The following is a 27,067-nucleotide window of genomic DNA, read 5'->3' on the forward strand; positions in this document are numbered from 1 at the left end:
CTTTTAGAGACAGTTCCACGCTGTTTTGTAACTGTAACTGAAGATAAGGAAACAACAGTGGCAGCATCATATGTGCAGCATGTGTACGGTTTTAGGTCTTTACATTGTCACAAAATCAAAGTGGCTAAGGTACAGCCTGTGAGGGGTGAACAGTTGATATGGATTTTTTTAAAGTGAGGTTCTGTGGGGGTTCTAACAGGTTTGGTGCTGTCCGCCCAGAACGAACAAGCTCTGTGTTCCTGTGGGAGCTTAGCCTGGCTGCTCCGGGCTCGGTCCGTCTCACCAACTGATCCTGAGCCTGAAGGGTTCATTCAGAAACAACTGCACGACCCGGAAAGCACAGAAACAGAACATCTTCAATGCCGTAGCACAGCTGATCTGCAGTAAGGAATCAGAACCTTGTTGGGCTGGACAACACAGATGGAGCCAACCAGCGGCAAACCCAAAAACATCTGGTCAGAAAATACCTGACCAGCAGTTGGTTTCCCCGCTCTGAGGACTTCTTTATTTTACCAACAATCTCACGGTTGTGTTGCATCTACGTACTGTAGGTAAGGAGAGGGTTAATGATGTCTCAGAACCTCATTTATTTTTTTGTGCCCCATCTGGTAATGTGGCAATGAGAATAGTTATCTTGATGCCAAAGAACCTGAGAAGTTCATTTCAAACAATCCAAAGTAGCCCCTGAAGAACCAAACCATGTCTGAAGGCAGTCTGAGTCTATTCAGTGAATCTGTTAGCAGGACAGAACCAGAAAAGGTTTTAGGCCTCCACTGGTTCACATCCACTCCAGCTCTGTGACGTTCACACATCTGCAAGTCACTTTTTGGTTTTCTGGAAGGTTCTGTAGACCAGAGAGATATGGGATCTACTCAACACGCGGGATCAACTTCATCAGCAGCGGTCACAGTGGTGTCGTCGTTCATCGTAGCTGAAGTTAACTAACATTTTCAGGAGGAGTTTAGTGGCCTTTGCAGCACCTTTAGTTATTCACAAAGCTCTTAAAAAAGCTCTATGTAATTCTAACTTCTCCTGCTAAAGCTTAATATCCCTTTGGTCCATTCGTGATCTCAACGTGACATCTGCATGAAACACAGCCGTGCCAAAGTTTGTGACACCTTACGGTTTCCTTTGGTTTGTGCTCTCGTGTCACACATACACTCTTTAGATCGTCATGCAAGAACAGGACGCAGTTTTTAAATGATTTCATTTATTAGTGAAAACGCTGAAAAAACTTGCCTCCCTCAGTAAATCACAGAACGACATGCTTAGCCGCGCCGAGGCACGATTCTGTCCATGAAAGACGTCGGCTCTCAAAAGCTGCGCGCTATGCCCAGATTTAAAGGAATTCAACAGCATATATATAAAAAAAATAAAGTCAGTGTGGAAAAGCCTGTTCCAGACTGATTAGTCTTAAAAGGGTAATGCAATTAAGAAGAGCGTCAAAAATACACCCTCATTATTTAACATGAAACAACACACCTCAGAACGTCTGTCCAGCTGCTGACGCTCCAGTTAAGGAATACTTTTTAAACTTTTACTGTTCAGGGGCGTCCAATGAACTGACTAAAACAGATGCAAATACCACTACATTACTACTACATTCTTCCTTTGCTGAATTTATACGTTGCCTGGTGTAGATATAAAGCAGGAGTGCTAAGCTAATATTCATACGTTGTATAGCAGAGACATAGTAAATTGGTTTTGGTGTAGTAGCCCTAAATCATGTATTTGTTTCTTCTGGGAGGCTATGACACCTGCTGGCACAAATGGATAACTGGAAAAATGGCTTAAAATCCACAGATGTGCTCTAACACTTCCAATGTGACCCTTTAAGGCGTCATCTGAAGCGTGTGGAGAGGCGGGCCGCAGCGTGGCATTTCTCAGAAATGTCTAAGAATCACAGTGGGCACGGTAAGAGCCATTATGCACACAGAGTGAGACATGGAAGAGTGGTTAACCCTCCCATGAGTAGCCAGTCAGGGTTTCTTAGTTGTTTCATGGGTCATTATTCAACAACATTAAAGACTGACTGGACAGAAATAGCCTCTATGGGAGCGTTCCAAGGCCAGAACCACTGCTGACCAAAACAAACACAAAGCCATAAACGTAATGATGTGCATGACCAGGGGAAATATTTGCAGGACAGATGTGATTAAAGTTGGACTTTTTAGAAGGTGTGCATTACATTAAATCTGTCGTGAAACTAGCAGTCTCTCAGAAAATCTGCATCATATCATAACAGTAAAACATGAAGCGCAGCCAGGAGATTTCCCAGCCTTTAGTTTGTGACACAAGGCTGAAGCAAAGCTCAGTTATGCAGCAGGGCAATGATGCAACACATACCAGGAAGTCTTTTTGAATCCCAGAAAGGGGCTTTGGTGCCCTGGGTCTGTTTCCTGGGCATCTTTGGTCTGGGGACTGCTTTTCTTTACATCACTGCGGACATACATACCTCTGTGTGGGGGTGTCTGGTGCCTGTTTTAGGTGCTGAGTGTTGCAAGGTTTTTACCTTTTATGCTATTCTAACAACCTTGCACGTCCAGGTGATACAGTAGCAAAAGAAGACATTTATTAGCAGTAATTACAAAGGCTCGATGGCGGTTTTTGCTACCAAGTGTGACAACACCAGTTAACAGGTTTAGGTGTAAATGTACTGAAACAGAAGAGCTGCAGGTCAGACTCAGCAAAAAGGATGTTGCGGTCCATGAAAACAGCTACAAGTCAGGGCAAAAATGTGAAGAGTGCTGGAACACTGATTCCCAGGGCAGTCAAACTTTTTTAAAGTAGCAGGCCACACACTATCAAGTAGGAGGGTGCACTTATGCCGGTGCCCGAGCCCCGGAGGGGAGAATTTTGAAAAATAGACTCTCCCTGATATATTTTGGAAGCTTTCAAGACAGGTGATTATTTAAACAATAGAGTCAGAGTGCATGTTTCAAATTCAATAAAAGGCAAAAAATGTGAATGATCAATTCTTCAAAAACATTTCTTTTTTATCATTATTCTTTACATTAACATTATTATTTAACATTATTTTTTCACATGATGTTATCATCATGTTTTAACAAGGTAAGGTAATCTCCATTTGCATAAAAGTTGTTTATTTGAATTACTAGCACCATATAAAACAGATCAGATTAGGTGAGGTCTATTCATCTTAATATTATTATTCACAGTTCTGTTCTAAAAACGATCGTAACATTTCACGAACAAAGTCGAATTTTTATGATGAAAATACAGGGTTGGAATTTGAAATTGAATTCACATGTTGAATTTATTTCAGTCATATCACTCTTTTCGAAATCTCTTATCTCAGTTTAATTTCACTTGCACTCATCATACATGATATCATATCATCGGCGAGGATTCTAGAGACAAACACAAAATGCATCCCCTGAAAAACTTTGATAATTTGCTGCTGTAATATTATATTATATTATATGTAATATCATAGATTTTTCAGAATAAAAAGCTAACAGTGCATAATCAAAAAATATCAGAAATACAATTATAGAGCATTCAGTATTGTAAGAAAGCCCACACTGTTTCTGGATAAATACATTATTTTATGAGTTAAGTTCTATTCCGTTTTATGCCTCTTTCCTTGTAAGTTTGAAATGTCCCATGCTCCTGAATGCACCATAGCTTTCTGACGCTCGTGAATGCATCACACTGGTCTATGAACGCGGTGCTGTGCACATTTTATCTTCCGCTTAAAAAGCTTTGCTGTTTCAAAACTCACGTCGGCTCTCACGGTTTTATTGCACTTTTCGGCATAACACCGGTCTGTGTTTTGATCGGAAAAGTAGCATCTCGGTTGGAACAAGGAACCCAATCACTCGTTTATGTTGCTCTCAGTGGACACAGATGCTAAGCTGGTTTTTGGGATGTATAATCGGGGAAAAGTAGGCGGCGGCAGGAGCTACTTTTCACTGCCCTGGATTCCTTTATGCTTGTGTTTCGGATCTTAACTAAACTAAATATAGAATGTCATTTATAGTCCCAGTGAAAGACCATTACAAAGGGACAAATGGAGGATGTTTGCCATAAGCCATTCAGGAAACAAAGCAGACATGTGGAAGGCTGAAGTCTGTCCCCGTATTGTAGTGGTGGCAGCACCATGCTGGGGGGATGCTTTTCTGCTGCCGGTCAAAGGAAGTTGGTCAGAGCTGATGGGAAGGTAGAGGGAATACAGGGCAAATGAAAAATAATCTACCAATATTTGATTTAGGTGTGTTCATGCGGCACATCACCGCCTGATCGCTGGCATTGTCCTTCCCTGCCCTATACCTTTACCAGATCCACAAATCCAGGTGGGAATCCGTGGCAGGTTTGTGCCAAGTTTGGAGAGCATCCATCAAATCTAACTGAAGTGGAGTTATATTGAAAAGAAGAATGGCCAAAGACTTTTTCTCTCTAAATGTGCTAAGATGGTGGAAACATACCTCAGCAGACTGGAAGAAATAAACGCAGTGAAAGGATTAACTCTGAGGGCTGCAGAAACGTTGAAAACCATGGGTCATTTTCCTCCCATTTCACAGCCCTGCAAGGCTACATCACATGAAATCCCAATAACACACACCAATGTTTGTGGTTGCAGTGTGACAACGAGAAAAGGGTCAGCTGGTATGAATCCTACTGGAAGGCACTGCAGCTGGTGCGGGGGTGGCTGAAGTCGGCCTGTGCCTCCTAAACCGAGAGATCGTCCGCTCTCGTTCGGCTGCTTGTTCCACTTGTTTTGCTGAACCTTCGCTTGTCCTTCAGGAAGATCCCATCCGGGTCGTTGTTCGGGATCCGGAGGCACATCATGTCTCTGCTCTCGGGACCGTAGCAGTTGGTGTCAGAGCCCAGGTAGAGTCCGCCTTGATTCGGGTCATCTCTACAGCTCTCCCATTTGGTTGAGTAGCCGTTCATCTGGAGAAAGTCGGCGTCTTCCGCTGCGGCAGCTATCTTGTTCTTCTCTGTCACCATGTTCTCGGAGTTTTGTTGGGAGGCCAGTCGGTTGTTGGGGAAGGCGAGCGGGAGGAAGTGCGAAGAGCCAGTCACACACTGACTGAAATCTGGAGGCGGGGTTGATGGTCGGGGTGGAGACATGGAGATCTGTCGGACCACCGAGGTGTTAGCAGGAGAGATGGTCTTTGTGGGGAACAAAAGCTTCCTGCAATGAAGATTTTCAAGGAGTTAGGAGTTATACGAGTTAAAACTCCTTCCTGTTTAGTTTTATTGTTGAGCACAAATCTGGACAAAGACTATCGCTCAGCTTAAACTATCCTGGGGTACTGCGTGGCCTCAGAGCAGCTGTCCTGAGTTTGAGGTCACTGGTGTCACAAAAAAAGCCTGAAACAATCCTAAAACATAATTTAGAGCTTAAGAGCTTTTTGTCCTGTCCGTCTTTGCAATACTTGTGGGAACATTGTTTCAGGGGGATTATGTCTTTCAGTCAGGAGTTTAAATGTTTTTATGAATCAACCCTTTTTGGGGTCCTTCAGGGTTTTGTTTTGGGGCCTAATCTGTTCTTGTCATATATGATACAAATGTGACATATTTGCTGTTTAAGAAAACCTGGGGTTGAGACCAAATTGATTTTGTTCCACACTAAAATAAATAAATAAACAAATAAAACGTGTCCCTAAATGTACCAAAGAAATACTGAACTGTCACTTTAAAGTGAAGGAATGAATTTGACCAGGATTTTTGCGAACCAACATATCCCTATCAGTTACAGTACTATGTGAATCAGAATCAGAAATACTTTAATAATCCCAGAGGGAAATTACTTTTATTACATGCTCCAGATATACACACATTTTTATATATATATTTACAACATTCCACACAAGGTAATATATATATATATATATATATATATATATATATATATATATATATATATATATATATATATATATATATATATATATACATATACATATATATATACATATATACATATATATATATATATATATACACATATATATATATATATATATGTATATATATATATATATATATGTCATATATGACATCACACGCTACTCTGAAGCTGAACTCCTGGTATTTGACTTGAGCGGTTACACCTGCAGCAGCTCTAATTACTGGAGCTGTTGTACCTGGGAGGAGTACTATATATTCCCGACTCTCCCAGTGTGTAATCGCCAGATTCTCGAAAGCCATCTGTGTGAACAGACCGTCCAGTGGTCCTTGAATGTCTTCCTGTGTACGACTCAGATTTCTCTGTGGATTCCTGCGTGTTTGCTTTGCCCCATCGGACTCTCTCGTTGGCCTTCTGATTCTGTACCCCTCTTTTCAGTGTGCACAACAATCCACTGTGTATCATCCAGCCACTAACATGTTCTCTCCCCTTTCAGTGGTTCCTGAGTGCGTGCCAGACGGTTTCCAGTCTCGCTACGCCTGTTGCTCAAATAAACCTTTTAAACTGCTCTCTGTGTCTCGGCTGAATTATCGGGTCCTACCTTTGGTTTATTACATTTAACTACAAAAAGATATGCATAGTTTTAAAGTGTGTAATTTATATAATGCTTTTGAGTGCAACATCACTCAAAATTATAAACTCGGCCCGCAGTCTTAGTTTGAGTTCGTGTCAGGCTCTGGTGCTGCAAGGAATCTCTGGATCGAGATGGCTGAGTGGAACTGAAGAGAATTTGAGACTCTGGGCTGTTTAATGAAAGCTGCAAAAAACAATGAAACACAGAAATTTGTCTTATGCTAACAATCCCCAACACTGGCCACAATTCAAAACGTAGATGGATCGTCGCCAGACAAATGGCCGGATTAATCCAAACCACTGGAGAAGATTCAGAATCAAGTGAGCGTTTATTTGTAAGTTTATTTCTGTTTTTGCTGCTGTCCTTTTACTGCTGTGGTTTACCGTATACCTGCTGCTAACAAAGACATAATGTCGGTAAAGTTAAAACTGTTTCAGTTAGAAACATTTAAAGTCTTAAGTTACAACTCTGACTTGTGTGTGTGTCAGTGGAAGCAGAGGTGCGGGTGGTACTGAATCTGGAGGTCCAACTGTGAGAGACGCAGCTCACCACTGCTGATAGGTGTGCAAATAGCTGCACTGTATAGTGAAATATTGACGGATCCTGGAGAAATGTGCTTACTCTGTCATCCATTTCCATGTCTCCTCTTTTCTGTGCGTGTGCTGCTGATGATGCGCAAATAGTTTTCTGACATCCATAAAATGTGTCAGAGGGACTGAGAAGTGCTTAAACTGAGAAGCAAGGAATGAAGAAAATATTGGTCTCATGAAGCTTGTTCATATACCGACATTAATGCACCACAAGGAGTGACATAATGGCATATTGACAATAACAAACATTTAACCAACTGTAAACAGTTTGACGCATAACTGTTACAGATATACTGATATAATTATACTGAGTCAGGTTAAAAACATAAGCCAAAATAACACTGGCTATAAATAAAAAAAAATCTGAATGATTTAACTTTACAAAACAATACCAAAGCATCAAGCAACCGAAGTTGCTTGTTACTGGTATTATAACAAATATTTGGCGATTACAATTAACAGATGTAAACTGCAGCTGAATAAGTAAACTGAGTTGAACCTGAATTTTACTAAATGGAGAATAAAATATCCCTCAAATTCATTTGTTTAAGAAATCAGAAGGGCAAACTATAGTATAGTTTAGACTTTCCCTGCGGGTTTGGCCCCGTGTCAACAGTTTGCATCTGCATCCTGTCTGAAGGAAAGGTCTGAACCCTGTTCAACTAAGGTTATCCTGAGGATTCTAGAAGAGGAATTGAGGCTCCTACCTGCAGCAGTGTCTCCAGGCCAGGTGATAGAGCTCCAGCACGCTGAGCACCAGAGAGACGGCCGACACGGCCAACATGAACACTATGAAGACATTTTTCTCTGTGGGTCTGGAGACGTAACAGTTGACTGGATGTGGACATGGCCACGCCTCAGGGAAAAGGAGAAAGAAATTCAACAAGTTAGGATTCCAGGATGTGACTTGTTAAGGTGATATTGGGAAGAGTTTCTGTTTTTACCTTGCAGACATACAGAGGGTGGAGGAAGATTCCGTAGAGAAAGTACTGCAGACACAAAAACACTACCTAGAAGAAAGGAAGAAGCAAGGTTTTTTTTCCCAGAAAAATAAAAAATCTTCAAAGCTTTGATTCTAACATAAACTTTCATTGTGCTTTGACTGCTTGTTAAACATTCTCATAATTTCCTGACAATTATAAAAAACTCTATCAATGATTACACGAGGAGCTAAGGACGCCAGTTTTTGGTGCTGGCAGAACAAACTGTTTCACACTTAAATATTCATGTAACATTCTTAAACTGAATGCAAACAAGCATTTCTAATATGGAATGTTATTCCCTTCTTCCTTCAAGAAGTCCCCCAGGTTTCTTCCATTTGGCTCAGTTACATAGACATCATATGCGCTTGGTTCTGCTCCTTGTGCCCCTAGCTGCTGCAGCTAACTCTCCTAGCAGGACTCTTTACTCCAGTGCTGACCTTTACAACACGTTTACAACAGAAATTAAAGGCACTGCTTCCTGTTCACTCTCGTTTGCTCCATTGTCACAGCATATTTGTTCATGTACATGGGATCAAGGCTGTAGGATAGAGAAGCTCATGGCAAGACAAAAATGTGATTAAAAACACTAAATATGTTTGGAACTACAAATGAACTCTATGAAATAATTCATGCATTCTTATACAATGGCGGTGGTCAGAGGGCCCGGTGGTGCCGGTGCATGGCAGCCTCGCCTCTGTCAGTCTGCCCCAGGGCAGCTGTAGCTACTAACATAGCTCACCACCGTCAGCGTGTGACTGTGTGTGTGAATGGGTGAATGACTGACTGTAGTGTAAAGCGCTTTGGAGGTCGTCAAGACTAGTTAAAGCGCTATACAAGTACAAGCCATTTCCCATCTACAATGTCTGAATCCACACTACATAAAAATAATTTTATCAAAAAGACAGTTATCAGAGGCACACAGTGAACAAGGTAAATTAAGAATTTGAGCTGTGCATGAAACAAATTCAAGGAATTATCAAGGAAAAAAATATAGACTGGATTAAAAACTGTATTTACATTATATTTATATTCTGTTTTGTAATCCAAGGCGGCTCTCAGGACGAGGCAGCTGCAGTGTGTCTCACTCACAGCACTCGCTGCTCTCTGAAGTCAGTAGCTGCAGATTGATTGCTACTTTCATGTGAAGACGCTAGTTGCCAACAACACAGAAACATGTCGCTAGATTTATCGCTAGTCGCTTTTTGGAAGAAAAAAAGTCATTGAGGGCTGCAAAAAGTCGCTTAATATTGTGACAAATTCACTAAGTTGGCAACATTGGTGTAGGCTACAAACACATGACTCAGTTACTGTGACTCGCCCCTCTCCAGGTGTAATTGGCCAGCATGATTTGATCGATTCATTTGTATGATTGAAAAATCAAAGATAAAAACAATAGAAAGTTGGCCACTCTGAGGTAAAAAAAAAACAAAAACAAAACCCAGCCTCCAGTCCAGGGTTGGAACGACTGGTCCCCCAAAGCCCACAATGCCACAGGGGCTGCAGCCACCAGACCCTCTTACCACCGTCAGCAGGTAATGCAGGTGAAGTGTTTTGCCCATGGACACAAAGAACAACCGGCTAACAGCTGGTTACAGGACAACCTCCTTAACTCTTGCGGCACCGTCGCCCTACACATGAATCATAAGTTAGGGTGGGCCATGAAGGATACACCTGACCAATCCTGCAAATAGGGCAACAGAAGAACACATTCGTAGGTCGCATTTAGAGGAGCCAGATTCCACATCCTCCGTGCTGCTCTATTCCTTTAATGTCCGACCAACGGAACATCTATGTTGTTATCGTAATTAATGAGAATCGTTCCACATGCTCCGTGCCTACTCGGAGGTCACCATCAGCGGACCCGCTCTCTGTCGTTCACCATCAAATTATGGAACAACTCCAATTTTCAGTTCTGTTCTGGTCCATCAGGCTCTGACCGGGTCAAGCTCCACAATTCCAATCATAGCAAAGAGAAAAAGATCGTCAACAACATCTGGTTTGTCAAAGTTAATTGTTAAAATAGAGATTGCTAACCACAAATTAAATACATTTTCTAATATTCACAATACAATTTACAGTTTTATCAGATACAAGCCACTTATTTTGCACCAAATAGGAAGAAGATTTGTCATTTCAACGTTTAATTTGAAACTTGGTAATCCCCTTGAAAGAGATTTGCATTCTGCTTGTAATGACGATGATAGCACTGCATAGAAGGCTGGAGCGCAGCTAGACGGAGTAACCACAGATGTTGTAGGCTTTGCCTTTCATGGACTCACGGCGGCTTGCTGGAAACTAATAGACCAGTACAGTAGAGGAGGATGTAGAATTACGGATGGGGTTAATGGATAGGAAATATTCCAAAAAAAGGTGCCAAAGTCCAAAGAAAGACTTCCAGAAACCCTGGAGAACAATTGACTAAAACTTCTTTTAAAGTTTAGAGGGAAGGCAGTTCTTTTGATCAAAGTGTAAATAGATGGGGGGTAATTTAAAATGTCTTATAGTTTAAGTATTAGAAGTAAAACCTACCTCCATGATGGTGCGGATCAGAATGCTCAGTACGTATGTCTTTAAGAGTGCTCCTCTCAGCCGAACTCGACCTGAAGAATGAACTTCATCCTTTTCCTTTCCTCCATCCTTGTCTCCCTTCCTTCCCTGTTTCTCTCCTCTACCTCCTCCGTCTTCACCTCCTCCTTGATCTTCCTCTTTTGCTCCTCCACCTCCTTCCTCCTCTTCCCTGCTCCTCCTCTTCTCCTCCCTGCGAACCGTGTGCATGGCGTGGCCCACGTAAATGAGACTGGGAGTGGACACAAACACAATTTGGAGCACCTGAAAAGACAGGCACAAGATTTAACAATTAAAAGTTATTGAAACCCAAAATTCAAGGACAAACTTGCACGTGTAAGGACTGCATTCAAATGTTGTAGGGAAATTAAACCTCCAGCCTTCTGTTCCCAGATAGCGGTTGCTTCCCCAGCAGCAGTCCCTGTGAACTTGATGTTTGCTTTAGTCCGAAATCACTTCAGCTTGAATCGTCCCTCATAAGGTGCGATTCCATCGACCCTACCCGGTTTAGCTCGCCTAGCTTGGATCACTGATTCAATTCTTAATTCCAAAGAGAGGAACAGCTGAACATCCGCCACCAGAACTAAGAGGAAAGCAGCCAGTGCCTCCCTGGAGAGACAACCTTGAGGCTGGTTCAGACAAATATTGCGCAGAGATTCCCCTTCCACTGAGCTGGGGAACGGGACGTTCAGGCATCCAGTCAAGTTCACTGAGAGGTGACACAACGACATCTAAGGGTAACTTATCCGTTTATCGGAGGTCGTTTCGCCTGTCGGGACCTGATAAAACCTTAAGGCCTTCCTCTAGTTATATTCCTCTTTGCTTTCCAAGCTTTCCTCAGTGTTTGGATATGAAACAATGTTGGAAAGTCTTGAGTTTGAAATGAAGAATAAGCCAAAATCCATATTTAACTCTTAATTTCTCTTGTAATAGATTTCATGTTGATTTATTTGTGTTTCGCTAATAAATGAATCAACAGATACCAGTCAGATTACTGACAAGCAAGTTATTTGTTCTATTAGTAAGTTCAATTACAGTAACGTAATTACTTTTTCATGTTAAAAGTTTTGTAAGGTGTTAACGCAGAAAATTTGGTAAAGAAGCATAGTTTCTTTTTTGAATTTAGCACAATGTTATTTTTGTTAGAGGCCGATCAGAGCTGTAGCTCTGGGACGATCTGACCAAAGGTGGGTATGGGTGTGTGTGGAAGCAACAGTCTCCCCAGCCGCACGAGGGCGTAAGCAATGGTCCCATGATGACAGAGGCCAGAGATAACAGGGCGACGAAGAAGAAGCCGACATGTGGGTGACTGCCCTGTTCCAAGTTCAAACTCCAGTTTGAATGTATGGATGTATGGAGTAGTCATAACAAAGTCAATGAGTCAGATTTTACTAAAGCGACAGTGTGTAACTAAAAATGAAAGCCTTCTGAAATTAGTTGTTTATAAATACACAGGTGTCGGTGCACCCACTGGGGGGCGTCATTTATCGCTATTTCTGATTTCAGTAGCTGGAAGCGGACAAACTTGTCAGCCATAGGCGTTTTCCCTTTCTGTCTCCTATATGAGGATGTGCTGTCGGTGGTGGAGGAGTATAAACAAGCAAAGACAACCGTTAACCGGTAAACAGCTATTAACAGGAGGTTGCAGGCTTTCTGCTGGACAGGTAAGTTAATTCAATATAAAAGTGAAGTTTATTTTTGGTTTTATGTTTGAAACAGGGCAGTCGCGGTTCAGCAGCTACTCTGTCCTCGCGGCAGTCAGAGATGGCTTGGTTGATTGTCTATCTCTATGTGTGTATGTGTGTACAGGGAGTGGCGGAGGGAGGCCTAGTGGTTAGAGCACAGAGCTTTGGTCCCAGAGGTTCTGAGTTCAACTCCCACAAGCTGCCATTCTGGGTCCCTGAGCAAGACCCTTAACCCAAGTGGTCCCAACAAGTGGACTCGACTACAGTGCCAAGAACCAATCCACACGTTAGCTATTAGTAGTATCTTGATATCAAATACACAGAGGACATGTTGACATTGTCATATGTATGATATTTAGTGGCTTCTATAGTAGTTATTATACGTGCTTAATATCGAGGTGGTTTGTAATTAATTTAGCGCACCACTAGTGCGTAAATGTTACACACTGGGGCTTTAAAGCTATTAAAATGTACACATCCCAAATCTGTTGGATTTGGGATGTGGGGCAACTGTGGCTTGATGGGTTGAGTAGTCATCTGGCAATCAGAAGGTTGTGGGTTTGATTCCACCTTCCCCTTGCCACATGACAATGTGCCCCTGGGCAAGGCACTTAACCCCAAATTGCCTACCGATGTATGGAGAGTGTTGGCTGAGTGGTTAGAGCAGCGCGCTTGCACTCAGAGAAGGATGCCAGAACCTGGTTCAATCCCCAGTGCCTGCACTCTGGGTCCCTGAGCAAGACCCTTAACCCCAGAACGCTTCCCGGGTGCCGCACATGGCAGACAACTGCTCCCCAAGGGTGATGGGTTAAAAGCAGAGAACAAATTTCGTTGTAATGTATGTTTCAATGACAATAAAGATGATATTACTATTACTATTAACATGAGCATGCCGAGGAGGAGGAAGAGCAGGATGTTGTTTCACAGATGTGGAAGAATTGCTTGCGACCAGTGACACAGAAGGACACAGAAGGAGCTTGGCTGCTTACCCCCAGAAGTTAAGCATTTTTTTTCAAACATTTTGAAAGACTGCTGCTGCTGAGGTATAATCACACATTCTGTGTGGATGTGGTATAGGTTGCCCGTGCATTAGAGATATCACGACTATTCATAAAACCAGGCCAGAATTTTCAGTTAACACAGTATTTTCAATTCTGTGTTTGCTTTAAGATCTACATTTAGAAACAGGTATGTTTCTGCACAAAGTCAAACAACATCAAAGTAACGTAAAAGTAACGAGTAACATAAAAAGTACCTTTTCTTAAATGGTAACAAAGTATAGTATATGATTACTTTTATAAGAAGTACAGAGCAACGGGCATTTCCCCAACATGGGTCATTATGTATTACTTGTAATGCACAGACCAACACACTGAAACAAGCTACAGATGTAACGTGTTCAGGTTATTACCCAATATCGTATGTGTGCTATCGGAAACGCTCGGTCGTAACAGACGTTCTCGCAGCCGGGCTGCACCGTGTCGCAGTTGAAGTCTTCCTGCTCGTCTCCCCACGATGACTCGGCAGCCGTGCCGAGCACCAGGATGCGGAAGATAAACAGGATGGTCAGCCACACCTGAGAAGCAACAATCAACAAACATGATGCGTGTTAAACATGGTAAAAGCAGCTGGTAGAAAAGTTACTTACAATTTTTGTCTGTAGTATGTGAAGTGTTGGGACTGGAGGCTATAACTCCAGTTTTTTATTAGCGGACAGGGGAGGAGAAATGTTGTTGGTTCTGAGCAAATTAGTTTATTTTATATAATATTCCTTTTTACAAACAAATTAGTACGTGCAACACAGCCAGGTGCTACAGGAAGTTAGAAAAGTAGTAGTTTAGAACTCGTGTCAACCAAAAACCATTTGGATGGTTAATTGTCTGCTCATTGGTTTTTGCTACTGTTTTGGTACTTGACCACATGTTCAAATTTATGGTCTAGACTTAGACATGATGCTATAGCAATTTTTTTTCTCAAGACCAGTAAAAACCACAGCAGCAACATTATTTTCTACTGCATCACATGCCCTCGTTCCCACTGCAGCCAAATGTGGCTAAAATTAGATTTTTTTTGGGGATTCAAGGTTTGAACTTTTAGGATAATTAATTAATTAATTTGTTTTGAAATACTGAAACTGATATAATTCAGAAAAACAAGATTTTTACAGATAGCTGCAAATACGCCATTATATTGACACAAAGTAGATCTGGTATCTGATGATAATCTGGATTTATTAAAGTTGTTTAAAATTTCATTCACTAGTTTCATTTCTGTATAAGTCGTTGTAAAAGCACATGTCATACTCAACTGGGACTGTTAAGGTAAAATGGGAGAAATAAGCAGGAACAAACGTAGAAGGAATGGCCTTTGATATGGAAACATCAATGCAAATGTACTTCTTCACAGAGATGGAGAAAGTTTGGATGGAAAACCCTAATCAGATATTTTATTACTCCATGTCAAAGGTCTGTTGGAGAAAAAGTGGAAATTAACAAGCAAATCACTTTCATATAATGTGGGACTTCATTAATAAAACATTAATTTAAAATATATTAGTATATTAGTATTTTGTTAGTGGCCAGTAAGAAGCGTACAACTAAGAAATGGTTATCACAGGAGGTACCAAATTTGACAACATGGAGGGAGACAGCACTGGATATTTACAAAATGGAAGAGATGACAGCATTTATAAACAACAGACAGGGGTGGTTTATGTCATGCTGGGAGAAGTGGGTTGAATATACACATTTTAAAAGGCCCAGCTTTATTTTGAAACTGCGAATAAATTGATTAACGCATATCTAATGGTCACTTCCCTTTGTTTTTGTTTGTTTTGTTCTGTTTATTTTATATGACAGTAATGTGAATGAACCCCAAACACTATTGAGAAGTGTACAAGTCAATACATGTTAAATGTACCCATCATTGAAAAATGTTGAAAGCTCATAAAGAACAATAAAAAAAACACCTTTGTATGCATCAGCAGGCCTATCAATAAGTTCAGAATTTGGGGAAAAGGTATCCAGTCCAGAAGTTAATATTGAAGAAAGATGGATAACTTTTTCACGACACAAACAAATGACCACACCTACATAATCTAATTTTTGTTTTGAATCTGAGAACTGCAAGATGCCCAGACGTGAACTAAGGGTCTGGACATAAACAGGACAGTCTGGGGATACGTGTTCTATTCTGAGGGCAGCAGTGTTTATCCTCCATGTGCAGTAGTGCCGTGCTGCTCCGGGTCACATGTATGTGGTGTGTGTTGCCGCATGTTTGTGTCATACTTTGCCAACAGAGGTGGAGTGCTCCTGTACTTCCTCCAGGAAGTTTCCAAAAAGACTCCAGTCTGCCATGACTGACTCAGGTGGGAACCGGCCTTTTTAATTCACCCCCGCTGATAGTCGCCTAGCCGCTGACCTTCAGACGCAAGATGCTCCTACGTAAAAAGAACAAACAATAGGTTTAGATTGTTCAGGCGGATTACATGGTGTCATTCAGGCCACCTTTCCCCTCCTCTAGACAAGGCTGTCATTTTAATTTGGTTGTAGATTTTCCCATTCTTTTCATTTTGTTCTCTTTATCACATTGTTTCATACATGCATTATCGTCTCAATGTGTCCGCTTGCTTATAGTGCGTTCATATTGTCTTATTGTATTAGTGTACAAGTAAGCACATCGTGAGCATTGTTCAATCCCGAGTCAACTTCCTGGTATGTGTACACACACCTGGCAAACAGAGCTGATTCCGATTCTGATAATAACGTCTACAGAGTGGGACAAACTGAAAACGAAATATGAAGCATAAAATACCGTATATGTTAAAAGATCTGGTCGTGTCACCTGCAGCCTTTTCTAAATTCTCTTAGGATTCAAATGTGAAGAAGGCCTTGAGAAGCACAGATTGCGCTCAGCCATGTTGGGTTTTGTGTGTGCATGAGTACGTTCTCCTCTTATCTTGACCCCATTGACTCCATCTCCACCCTGGCCCTGACCCCGTTTATAAAAATGTCTGTGCCCATGTCTTAGTTTAGCCTCGTTTTCCCAGTTCCCACACTCCCTCTCCCTCTGCCTGTGTGGATGGAAAACTGGACGACGGCTCAAGTCTCAGAGAAACACACACACACACACACACACACACACACACACACGCATCACACACGCGCACGCACACACACACTTCCTTGTTTAAAGTCCAAAGTGAGGACTGTGACTAAACTTCCATTTATCTTCAAATATTTCTATTTCCTAAGCCTAGCCCTGGCCCTAACCTTTACCAGTTTATACCTCACCCTAACCCGTACCTAAACCTGATTGATACCCTAGTCCTAAACCTAACCCCTAGCCAAGGAAAAAAGTGAGGATCATAAAAAGCTCCACATTTTACATCAAAGTCCTCACTTTACTAGTAAAATGAGCAAAAAGTACTGCTGCAAGTACCAGAACACACACACACACTATGTCCGTGCACTCTTGTGCTGTTTGAATTCTGAAAATGGGCCAGCATTTGTTTTTTCCTCTGTAAACAAACTTTGGTGCTTCTGTTGTGAAAACTACGACTTGAATCATGCACAAATTATTGCAGATCCCCTTTTAAGACCGTTTAAAGTTGCAAGTTGTTCTGGATGAAATATAAGCTAGTTAAATATACACACTTTCTTCATTTTTCCTAAGCTTTATTTTTTGCAAGCTTTTGATATCCCCTTTATATTTCTATGTAGTTTATAGAGGAATGTAGCTTGAATGTCATCTTAGAAAGTTTTTAACCCTGTTATAAATGAGCCTGCTCTTTAAAAAAGGAGTAAAAAGTCCATCTTCAATTTTTTAAGTATAGCATTTTTTTTAAAACGACAATATTCTAATTTAATGAATATAACGGTGTACAGTATAATTCTGGGGAATTACTTCAGCAATAAATCTTAAAAAGAAATGATGTCAAATGTAGCCTCATTAGAGGTTACTTTGAAGTTAATTATTGTTTTGGTATTTCACTCTAAATGTTAAGGCTTGGGGGCATTTTTTCTTCAAATCCATAAATAAATGATTTAGTGAAGACATTTTACCTGGTTTTAAAAGAGCCTGCACTTTGAAAAAAAAATACAAAAAAAAAGTCCATCTTCAAATTTTTAAATCCAAAATTTAAAAAGTTAATTTTTGATTATAAAAAAATGAAACTATTTGTCTTTAAAAGAAAGTCATAGCATAAACGTAAGTTTTAGTAATCTTAATCTAAAAGTTTGTATTTCTGTATTTCTTTTTTACAGCTATGTACCTTTGTTGTGATGGTGTGCATAATCTTTAACGTGTCTTTTTGGTCGTTACAAATTTGATCAAACTGGCCTAATAAAAGTGGATTTTAAATCAAGACATAAAAATAAAATACTTCACTAATATTTGTTTTCTTATGGTTTAAGGAGAGAGACAGCAAGCCTCCATCTCCTCACCCCCCCCCCCCCCCCCCCCCCTCGCACACACACACACACACACACACACACACACACACACACACACACACACACACACACACACCTCCACTGGCTGGACTTTTCCCGTGAGAAAACAAAATGAAACTGAATTTCTGAGCAGACCATTTACTTTTGAATTGTAAAGATCATTTAATGAAGTGCCACATCAGTGACGTCATCTGACTTTCTTCAAAACCAGTTAATGTGTGTCTTTGTGAATGGACTCTTTTCACTGATCTTTTTTTTTTAAGATTGTTTTTATTGCAACTTACAATTTAGTAGCAGAAACTTTACTGGACAGAAAATTCTAACCCCTGCAGAATAAAAAGAAAGAAAAAAATATGACATTTAACTTAGAATTTACAGCAGAAAGTAAGTCAAAAACTGTGCCTGAAAGAAGCCAGAAAAATAAAATCAAAAAACTAAAATAAGGAACTCAACGTTTTTGACCAGTTATTTATCAGAAATCCCCATTAAATGTCCTGCCTTTCCTGTTTTTGACCTCCAGTAAGGGCACTGGATGAATTGTGTATTTGTGTCTTTCTCAAGTGCTCCCAGCATCATTAATAACAATATTACTTCCCGGTAAAGACTTTCGCTTGACCTTTATGTGCCAATATGTATGTGTGTGTTCATTAGCAGAACTTGGTATTGTTCTGCATCCTGTCTAGATAGCAAGCTCTCTCTCTCTCTCTCTCTCTCTCTCACACACGCACACACACACACACACACACACACACACACACACACACATACACACACATGGACGCACATACACGAACGCACGCACGCACGCAAGCACACACACACACACACACACACACTGTGGACCGTGCCTTGATTTCCATTGACTTTCATCCATTTTCAACCTTTTCCATGGCCTAAACCCTGACCATAACCCTAAACCTAACCTTTACCTGTACATACCGAACACTAACCTAAACCTAATTGACACCTTAGCCCTAAACCTAACCCCTAGTCCCCAAAAAAGTCCCTCACTTTACATAAAAGTCCTGACTTTGGTGGTAAAATTCACAGAAAATATTCTCACTCAAGTAGAAGAACACACACACTTAGGTTCTCTTCTCCCACTGCTGATAAACCATAAAAATTATCAAATCCCCCGCATCACTTCACACTGAGGAGTAATTGATTTATTAATGACTCAAACAATAAATCACTCACCAAAAACGTATATATGTTGGAATGAGGCTCCTTTGTTATGTTGAAAGTACCTTTTGAAAAAAAAAAACAACAACAACCTTTACGCAGTTATTAAACATATAAAGCCAACATTTATGCATTAAAAATCTTCTTTTTTATTGGTCTGGTGTAAAATTCTTCTCTTAAACGTCATGTTTTTGTTATCTGTAAGAGGATAGTCATCAACTGAAATAAAGACATGAAAACATCAGTGTGTGTGTAATTATACTACATCATGTGTTGCCCTTGGTGAATTCCGTTATTAAAATGAATTCTGTTATTTTCAATAAAATTATAATTTACTGAATATGACCGTGTACAACATAATTCTGTGGAAATACTTCAGCAACAAATCTTCAAAAAACAAATCAAGTCAAAAATGATGTTAATAAAGCTGTGAAGTTACTTGTTTTCTTGGCATATCACTCTAAAGTTGGTGGGTTGGGGGCGTCTTCTTTGAATTCATAAAACATTCGGACTACAGACTGTAAAAGTTTTGGTGAGGACTTTTTACCTGCTTTAAAGTGCAGATGTCGGCAATCTGATGAAAACTCACAAAAGGTTTAGAGAAGTTAAAGCGATGGATGCCTCTCTCCTCTGCGGGTGTTGCTGAAGTGCCTTTGAACAAGGCACTTGATCCTCTACTTCACAGGTGATCCGGACGGATGTGCTGAAGACGGTTTGTTTTTGACAAAAGTCACAGTGCCGTTCTGTTGCCAACAGAATGCCTCAGCCCAAGCTGATAACTTCAGTCTGAGAAAAACTGACACCAAGAGGGCGAAATGAAGAGAGTTGAGTGAACAGAGTCCAGCCGGCTGCTGTTTGTATCCAGAGATCTGGAGTGAAGCGAAATGTGAGGGAGACTGATTTATACACGCCTCTACCCCCTCCTTTCCTCTCTGCTTCTCTTTCTTATCCACATCTCCAGAGGAAGTGGGCTTGGTGCCTCGCTGCCTGCTATTCAAAATTAAAGTATGTGTTTGTTTGTGGCCTCTGGCATCTGAAGGAAGTCGCGCATTGTACAAGGACACAATGGCTGAAGGTCTCCGTCCCGCATACCTTCATGCGTTCTTCTCTATACGTCTCCAACTGCCTCTTGGTGCCTGAAATGACTGCTGCTGCTAGATTTTACCATCCATTAACCATCCAAGTTCAGCACTGAATCTGGAGTTGCAGAATTTAATAAACAATCGTTTATTGTACTTTAAAGTTCTTTCAAAAGAAATGTTTTGAAATAAATTTAGTTGCTAGGGTTTATGTTGTGTTCAAATTGGCACAAGAACACTTTATCAGGTCCTTAATGAGTTGCTGTCACTCAGTTGCTCATGGGCTTGGTGGTAGTGAGCAGAAGAGCTCTGATAAGGGGCGATCCCAGCTTCTAGAAGTGATTGGATAGAATGCTGAACTCATCTGTTTTGGTTTGGGAATTTAACACTTGAGTTGGAAACGATGATGTGACCTAGAGGGGTGTGTTTAGGAGACCCAGTCTGACCCACAGCTATGTTTTGGTGTTGGACTACTGCACTCGTCATTAGTTGTCTATACCAAAAGTTTGAGAAAAGGCATGCTGCACCAGGACATCTTGGCTCTCCTGCCAATAACTTCTTTTTTCCCCCCTGCATGACTATATCACAAGAAACAGGGAACTTAGGATCCAACCGGGCGATGTTTCTGGATGTCATTGCTGATGTGGACTTGGAGCTGCAAGATGGGTGTCAACTCTGACGGCAGTAATTCCCAAATTTGGTAAAAGAAACCAAAGGTGAAGGAAATCTTACAAGACATATTAGCTTATAAGAGTGAATGCTGCTGAGAATTCTTGGTAAATTGGATTTTACGGTGGGAGTGTGAGGATTTACATCTTATTTATATCAAAGTTATTTTGGTGAACATGTTCCCCAGACTGGGAAAGGAGTTTTCTTTCTTTGACAGCAGAACTCTGACAGAGAACTCTGAGGTTCTCCTTCAGAGTTAGGACTCCCCTATCACTGTTACTGAGGTCGCTTAGCTAGTCAAGCAGCTCTATAGAGGATGGAGATTTAACCCACTTTCCCTAAACTTCTGGTTGTTACTTGTCTATCTTGGGTAAGATGCTAGTGAAACATGGCATGAATTACAGAATCAGGGCCTTTGGATTGGCACACTGGGGTCTCAGACCCTCCATTCAAAAAGGTTTACAGGATAATGTGTCACACATTTCTCAGCCTCCCAGAGAAAACTTTAACTGGTATACTAGAGAGGAGAGTTCATCTGGTCAAACATCAGGTTCTAGTGAGAAAAACATATTTTTTGTCCTGGATGTAAAAAACTGGAACATCTCCTTACCCGTGCTAGAAAATGTGAGCGCACAGGGCAGTTTCCCGTAATAGTATAAATGGGTTTTGATAACCATGTCCCACATGAAGTCCCGTGAAGGGTTTCAGTCCGCTCACAAAGGACCATTTGGCCCCTTTACAACGGGAGGGAGAACTTGGTTGGTGTTGTCTTTATTTAGTATGTCAAAAACTTTCCATCGATTGTTGGATAGCTAACCTGGCCAGCCAGACTGATAATGTGTAGCACTGTCTGTTCTGCACACTATCAATTTTGGACTGCTTACACTGAATTCATTTGGGGAAAGCAGAGATATTCAGCAGAACTTTCTGAGCTGATTGGAGGAAGCGACACCTGGCGTCCACCTAGCAATGGTTGGTTTTAGCTAACAACATTACCAAATGAAAATGTCGTAAGCAGCAGGCGCCATGAGAAACCACAACAAGTTAAGCTGGTCAAGGTGCGCTTTTTTAGATAGTGACATTCGTGACAATCGTTGATTCTGACCAAAGACAGAATTTGACAGAAGTGTCATGATTTTTTTTATTTTTTTATTGGTTTATTTTGTACTTCTTTCTCCGATTCTGTCTTAGGTTTAGGTTCTGTTTTAGTTTTGGTTTATGGAATAGTTTGAGTTTTGTTGTGGTTTGCTTTTGTTCTTTATTTTATATTATCAGTCAGGGTTCTGCAAGCTTTTAGTTCAGTTCTGTTCACCTCCCTGTTTTCACCCAATCAGTTTGTCACTCCCCTGTCAGCAGTCACCAACCTATCAGTTCGGTTCTCTGTCAGTCACTTTCCTGCCTGATTAGTTCCACCTGTTTTCCTGTAATTAGTTTCTACTCAATTCACCTGCTCACTCCCCTACTTATACCTGCTTCTGTCTCCAGCACTCTGCCAGATCATTGTCTAACTAGCCTTTGGTGAGTTTTGTCCAGCATCCCTATTGTCTGTAGATTTAACCCAACTGCCTTTTTTGACATCTGAGCCAGCCTGATACCTGATCCTGATTTTCCTGCTCTGTTTCTGATTTTTCTGCCTGTTTTTGGACTGCCTCTCTGTGTATCGGTTTTTGGACTGTAATTCTGACCACTAAGTTTTGCCTGCCCCTGTATTGTTTAAGATCGCCTCCATTAAACCTGCTTTTTCATTCACCCTGCTTGTTCGGCCTGAATACTGGGTCCTGAATCAGTCTCTTGTTCATGACAAGAAGTGATAGCAGCTATAGCAAATCAGGCTGCTCACAGCAGGGGATGACAGACAGACGAGGCTGGAGGCAGAGAGCAGGACTGTAAGGCGAGGTAAGGGCATGCACACTTTGGCAGGCAGGAGAAGGCAGACAGAACAAAAGGCTAGTCTAGAATCATGGTCAAAACAGTCCAAGGTCATGTCCAGAAAAACAGAGCCAATGTCCAGCAGGGGCAAGGCAAACAGGGAAAATCCAAAAATTTCAAGCTAGGGTTAAAACAGGCAGGCAGGCAAGGAACGCTGGAAGGTTTACTGACACAAAGGCTTTCTGACGATCTGGCAGTGAGCGACTGTGGCAGGCAGGAATAAATAAGCAGAGTCCTGGGTGAGATGACCTGAACCTAAATTAACAGCAGCAAGTGTATTGAGTGAGGTAAACTGGCTGGAGCTATGGTAGAGGGCGCAGACTGAAATAGAATTACTAGGACACAAATAAATGTAAGAATTAATTAGAAGGCAAAAAAGTGCATTAATGAGGAAAAACACCTAAAACCCTGACAGCAAAACTAACAACTGAATATGGCAAGACATTTAGAACATGAGTGACGAGAAAAAGATGAATCTAAATCAAAACCACAACCAGACATCCTCCAAATCATGATCGTTTTGGTTCGGCTCTAGGCCGTGCTAGAAAACAAGGGCTGCTCCCTCGGCAGCCCTTGTTTTCATCACAGCTGCATCTCCCGTCTTAAACCATAACACTGCAACATGATTGGCCGACCTGTTTTGGGTCGTTCTCCAATGGTCGAGGCAGGAGCAGGACAAGATGGATTGTGTGTTTGTAAACGCACAAATCCCACAAAAATTCAGTTTACAGGCAGGATTAATGGATAGTTGTTATATAATAAAACTAGTGTCTCTATGATGACAGCATAAAGTTACCAGAATGTTATCATGTTATCAGATGATCAGTTATAATGATCATCTTCTAATGCAGTGTGGACAGAGAACATCACTCCATATGAAACTAAGCTACGCAGGCAGTCTGCTACATGCTCTGTTATTCATATTTATTTTATGTAAACCCAAACTTTAGGAACAACCCCTAAAGATTGAAGAGGCCGGGAGCAGTTTTGTCCTAGAAATAACGGCTCCAGATGCAACCTGTGACACCAGTTCCTGACTCCAGAGTGACAGAAGAAAGGACTCACACTGTTTTGCTTTAGGCTCTAATGGTGCATGCAGGGAATTTTTTTTTAAATTCTAACAGAACTTGTGATAGATCAAAATACATCCTAACTTCCCACAGGGCATTATCGCTGTGTGTTGAGTTGCACTTCTGAAGTTGCGGTTGCACCATGTGACTATTGGTGGTGAACAATACTAGGCAACTACAAGCTTTTAATTTTACACCAAATATAATGCAATCAGAAGTTATTTTTCTACTGTGAGGAAGCCCCACAGTAATGATGTTGTTCTTTTAACGTGTCATGACGGATGAGACCAGGCCGAGTCCAACGCTGAGTTAATACGGCCCCAGGTCATTCGCTACTGTTAAGTTCCACTTTGGATTTGCACTTTGAATTCACAGAGTTTCTGTGAAATGTTATCAAAGCTGCATCAAAGGTCACACAAAAAGGCACTAAAACCCTCCAGATTTCCCATAGATGGGACCCTCTTTGAACTTTTATGCAAGTGTTTTGGCTTCATATGACCCGCTTATCAAAGAAGACACTGAACACAGCTGCTCATTCTTTTCAGAAACCAGCGTGGATTAAAAAACAGATGAGTTTGCAAGATTCTTCTTATTTTTGAATGCAGGAGCAAATTTAAACTTGGACATTATAGGAAACTTCATCCTCATGGTGAAACCTTGCAAAAGTATCCTCTTGAACGTTTTCCACATTTAATGGTAAATGACTTGTACTTGTATGGCGCTTTATCAAATCCGACGACCCCAAAGCAATCAGTCATTCATCCAGTCACACCCTGACGGTGGTGAGCTATGTTAGTAGCCACAGCTGCTCTGGGGCAGACTGACAGAAGGGAGGCTCCCATACATCTGACCTCTGACCACCGGCACAATGTCAATTATTGGACGACCTCCATGACTCTTACGCCACCGTCGCCCCATTATTACCTTAAAACTAAATACACCAACATATCTTGTTGGGATTTTACCTGACAGAGACCATTAATCAGAAAAGCCACCAAGAGGTCAATGGTGACTCTGGAGGAGATGCAAAGATCCCAAGCTCATGGGAGAATCTGCCAACTAGGCAAATATAAGCCTTGTGCTGTAGATACCTGGCATCTATGGAAGAGGGGCAAGATAAATGGCACAGTTAAAAGTAAGAAGTCTTTCCACAACCCATGTAGGAGACACAGCAAACATATGGTACACGGTGCTCTGGTCAGCTTTTTGGCCTGCATCCAAAATGCTTGAACTATCAGCCCTCGTCGTAAAACATGGTGTTGGCAGCATCGTACTGTGGGGATGCTGAGAAGATGGATGGTCCTGATTCTGTTCAGTTCAATTCAAATTCCATTGAATTCACGCATAACACATACAACAAACAAGACGACGTTCAAATAGTGGAGTGTACAGTCAACACTTCCCGGGATTTCAAAAAAATTCAAAGATATTTTATTGATCCCAAAGGGGAAATTTAAAAAGTGCATCAATGTTGCCAACAAATGCAGGGCATTCCAGGAGGGAAACCTGTTAGAGGCTGCAAAAGAAACTGGACTGGATGTTCGCCTTTCACACAACTAGAGCTACAAAGGCCCTTTAACTTAAACTATTTGAGTTTAAAGGGAAGAGTCCAGTCTTCACAAAGTACCCAAGTAAACAATACAACACCAATTTACACAACTAAGAAATAAGCTTTTAAATGAAAAATATTCCGAATGCCTCTAAGTTGTTTTCAACTTCATTCTTGCTTCTCTGCTTAAAAATCTTAGGCAATAAAACATTTTTACCACATACTTGTAATGGGTGCAGATGAGATGATTGACCCTAAACTGCCCAGCCAAAAAAAAACAAAAAACATCTGGACTTAACAAGCGGTGTAAGAAACCCACTGGTCAGTGAGATTGGTCCAGAAAAGCGGCTTCAGTTTTACAGGAGACCAGACTAGATTCCTGAGCAATGGGAGAAGGTCATATGGGCTGGTTGTTCCAGAGTGACGGGTGGATCAGGGGAAGACGTATGAAGTGATGCCTCAACCATGCCTAGAGCACTTAGACAGGTCCGGCCTTATGTACCCAAAGAACGAAGTCAGGTGACTAGCTGAATACACTGAAGGACCAGTGTTTTCCATCAGCATAAAGGAGTTTATTCTTCCCTGAAGACACAGGGGGATTCCCCAACACCTTCAAAAGAAGCTTCACACATGGACTGGCCACCACGCATACTACACCTTGACTCCACTGAGAATGCATGGGATGTGGTGAAGAAAAATGCACGCAGTGGCTCAAACTTAACCATCATCTCTATGAGATCATGAATGTCGGAAAACATTTTTTTTGCATTTGCAGGAACCTGTCTGAATGATGTCGTGATCGGTGTCTGTCATTACCGAAGCTGAAAGCGTTCCAACATGGTGGAACGTCATGTTGGACAATAGCCCTGACAATTGTCAGGGCGTTTGTCAGGAAATGTGAAGGAGCTGAATGATGAAGCTGTTGATGCATAACAATATGTACACGCTTGGTATGTATCGGTACATAATGAGCCTGGGCTTTATTCAGGGCTTAACAGCGAGGTCCGAGCAGACCTTCAGTTCTTTTCATCACCCCGTCATTAGCTCTCCTAAGTGGGTGCTGATATCTGTAGGCGTAAAGATTTCAGTGTCCTCTTGCGCGCGCCACACCTCTGCTATCGGCTGCATTAAGCTCACGAGAAGAGAGATAAAATTCCTTTCCTCAAAAGAGAACGCGTACACACACACACATCAGCAGGAAGTGCACGCGTCCATCCTGACCTCTGTGGACTAATTTTAGAAGGCAGTCCAATGGCGTCGCAGCAAACAGCAGCGAGGTGAGAAGGTGGGTTTATCAGAAGCTCTGCGCCTCTTCGTATGCACAGCCGACAGCCACACTGGGATGCTTCGAGGATGAGAAGCACGTTTAAAAACAGTGATCTCAACTGTGAATGGTCGGTTCTGTTGGATGAGAGAGAACGAAGCCTCACTTTGAGGGTTTTATAGGAAACCTACGCAGAGAAACACGAAGAAAGCACTTTAGACCTCTGGATGCCCTAAATGTGCCTTATCACTTCAGCTAGGGGATCTAGGAAACAGCATGAAATCAGACAATGAGGAAAGGAAAAACAACAACATTGTGTTGATCTGGTGTAGGATCACTGAAAATTTAATGTAGTCCCATATTTCTACCCCAGGGAAACAGAAAGTCAGGCAATCCTGGTTGGACGTTTCTGGAAACTCAGATCAACTTGTGGTGGTGTAACATAAGCTACACCAAAATTAAATTTTCCTTTTGCGATTATAGTATTTTTAAATTGAACTGAATTTGATGATTGTAAGTGGTACCAGGAATGGGGGC

At 41.4% G+C, this 27,067-nt stretch overlaps 1 pseudogene; it reads right to left on the minus strand.

The window, feature by feature from the left end:
* Positions 1–4,159: 4,159 nt before the first annotated feature.
* LOC105933352 lies at positions 4,160–19,870 on the minus strand (annotated as a pseudogene).
* Between the last annotated feature and the right edge of the window lie 7,197 nt (positions 19,871–27,067).

Source organism: Fundulus heteroclitus, chromosome 22 (assembly GCF_011125445.2).
Source record: "Fundulus heteroclitus isolate FHET01 chromosome 22, MU-UCD_Fhet_4.1, whole genome shotgun sequence".
Taxonomy (NCBI): Eukaryota; Metazoa; Chordata; class Actinopteri; order Cyprinodontiformes; family Fundulidae; genus Fundulus; species Fundulus heteroclitus.